Source organism: Agelaius phoeniceus, chromosome 3, assembly GCF_051311805.1.
Source record: "Agelaius phoeniceus isolate bAgePho1 chromosome 3, bAgePho1.hap1, whole genome shotgun sequence".
Classification (NCBI taxonomy): Eukaryota; Metazoa; Chordata; class Aves; order Passeriformes; family Icteridae; genus Agelaius; species Agelaius phoeniceus.
In genome coordinates this window covers 100213873-100217087 of record NC_135267.1, presented here as the reverse complement: position 1 = coordinate 100217087, position 3215 = coordinate 100213873, and positions in this window count along the sequence as shown.

Here is a 3215-nt window from a genome sequence, read left to right as displayed (position 1 = left end):
GCCATTAATTTAAAATTTAGAGGACCAATAAGTTTTTGATAGCAATGGGTTACTGTGCTAATGATTATTTAACTTGCTTCATGTAGGGTTAAGTGTGTATGGCTATGCAAAGTGCAGTGCCTTATTGAAGTGAGACAATTTTGCCTCGGAAATGTTATATTCAAAGCACAGGGAGGAAAGCAGCCAGATTATAAAAAACAGTTAGTATATGATGGCAAATTTCAAGCAGCTGAGAAGCAGAAGCTGCTACAGTTATAGAAGTAAATTTTGCTACTGCAGGAAAAAAACCAAAACTTAAACAACCGTACACAAAACCAAAATACTTCTGAGTTTCTTCTCTGCTTCTTCTTGGAAGCTATTTTAATATGACTGTATTTATTGATGTGTGCAAGCACAGAACAGGGAGCATGGCTGGATGTTTTACCTTGCTGTTTATTCTCCTAATTGTTCTCATACTTTCTTTTTGTTTGCCTTAATTTTCATGTTTTTAAAATTTTCTTGTCTTTTACTTATTCTCAAGATGCAGATTACCACAATAAGATACCATGGGATCTGGGCTTTGCTTGTGTCTTTCTGAGCTTGAAGGGACATCTTATTGTAGACATATAATTCAATACTGTACATATTATTCAAGAAAACTCTGATGATTCAAGTAAATGGTAATACCACTTCTAAGTTAAAAAAAAAGCTGAAAGTAGCAGTAAATGTTTGATAGCCTGTAAATGATTTACAGATTTTTTTTTACTCCAGCACTCTTCAAGTACAGTATGTTTGTGTTTTTGATGTTGTTTATTTTGTCTTTCTAAAGGGATTGCACTTGCTAACCTCACAATTTTGGGTTGTTTATTCTTTATGTGGCTGACTCCTTAACAGCACTGCCATTTGTGAGTGTTTTGTGTCCTTCAACCCTCCTAGGAAGTTGTAGGCAGGAATGCTCTGAACCCTCTAGTAGTTTTCTATGGGGAGAGGATGGCAAAGTAACAACTAATGATCCGGAAGTTAGCTTGAATTCAGAGACAAATACTAAACATAATATATCTACCTACCTGCAAATATATAAAAGAGATTTTTTTCCTAAAAAAGAAGTAAAAAAAATGCAATGAAAATTTATGACCTTAACATTCCTTCAGGGTCAAGCAATTTATCAAATTCTCTCACTTTCTGGTTTCAATTACACAGCTATTGTGGAAGGAACTTATTTTAGCAGGTTCATTTGCCTCAGTAGGGAATACAGGACTTTGGCCTAATGCTTCACCTTTAGTGCAGGCCATTTGAGCCTTAGAACAAATACCAATCATCACTCTTAGGGGAAAAAAAAAAGTAAAAAAAAATCTGCATCGGTATGGCCTATTGGAATGGGGTTTCTGTCAAGGTAAACGGTTGTCGGCAATGACTGTGGTAGAGTGGCGATAAATCCCATTTTATTGCTGAAAAATTCCAGCTTCTCTCCATGCCTGACAGCTCCCCACATTCTCGTACCCATTTGGGCAATTTCTGTACTATGTCCATCTGGTTCTTATTACCTCTCAACCTGCCAGTGTCTGATCCAGAAAAAGTGCAGGTCAAAAACAGGGGAAAGAAACCAAGGTGATGGACAAAACAGAAAGAGTGATTGAGAGACCAAGTCACGCTTCCTGTTCCTCCCTCCCCAGCCAAAAAAATATGTGTTTGAGTGGAATAAACAAACTTAGGGAAGGTTATTAGCCTAATTATGAAGTTGCTGTCAATGTCCTTAAAATACAAAATTAAATAAATATTAATCTGTATGCTCCAAGCTTTGGTATTGCCACCAAATATTTGCCCAGGACACTGATGACATCTGTCTAAGTAAAACCTTTCTGGAGAAATAGGAAAAGCCAAGACTTCAAATTCTTAAATCTTGGAGTCCTGGTGTGACCATTTAATCCGCAGCCTTTTTCACGGTGCCCTTGGAATTAAGAAGGACGAGACTTGTCTCCAAAGGTTCATTTGGGGGTTGCAAATTGTTTTAGGAGGGCATCAAAAGTATAATTTAATTGCAATTTCAAAAAAAACCCAACCCAAAGTAAAAGTTATGCTAGCTTCTTGATAGAAAAATGAGAAAGGAAAGTCTTTATTTCCATGCAAGTTTTGTGCATACTGCTGAACTCAGACCTAAGTTAGAAAGTCCTCAAAACCCCCTAAAATAAGTAGAGGGAAATTTGATTATTAAAAAAAAATTAAAAATTAAATTAAAAAAAAAGTAAAAATAAAAGAAATTAGCCCACAACAGCTGAACTGTCAATAAGTCAAAATAAAAAAACCCATAAGAGCACTTGCTCTCCTCCCAGCTAAAACTATTTTCTGTGGCATTTGTCAAGGACCCCCTAGTGCTATCAGGAGACATGCTGATCCACTTTCAATCTCTCCCTTCAAGGGAGCCCAACGAATTTAATTGCAATTTCTGTATTTATTCTACCTGGAACACCTCATTTCCCCCCCAAAATGCTGCTGGCTGTACTTTTTTTCCCCGTAGATCACCACTCCTCAGGATCATCACTCCTGTGGTCTCACGTTAGCTTACACAGTCTCTTCCCACATTCCCTGAAGATGCAAGGGAAATTAGACTTGACTTTTTGGAGCTAAAAAATCCTAAAATTCTGACTGAATTCTAAAGAGCAGAAATTTCAGAGTATGCCCTACCATCTATTCAGTGATCCTTGGGGAGGAGGGCTCTTGAGCATCCCATGCTGGGTATCTCATACACGGTAGGATTTGCTGGCAGGTGTAATGGTCTGATCTGGTACCAAAGGGCTTGAAATTGTGGAGATATTAGGAATTATGTCCCCCCAGTTTGCACAAACCTTTTGGCTCCCAGAAGCTCAAGATGGGGCTCTAAGAGTGAAACAAGACACAGGGGTACAGTTTTCAGAGGAGCTGGAGGAAGACGTTGCCATTGAACAAGGAGACAGGACAGAGAATGTGTAGGAAGGAAAAGTTGGGGAGAGTTCAAGATCTTGCTCCAGAATAGGTGACCTAAAAACACCATGTGCAAAATGTGACATGCACCTCACCACCTGTCCTTGCAATTTCTCCCTCTGATGCTGGTGCATCCATTTAAAATGGGAATTTGGAGGAGATTGCTTTGGTGGGAAAAGTCTTCCTCTCTGTTACCTTTTGGTGTCAGTAATGGCCCTGAGAAATCTGACTGCCTGTGCTTAGGATTTGTTTGCATTTGTCATGGATTATATTATTAT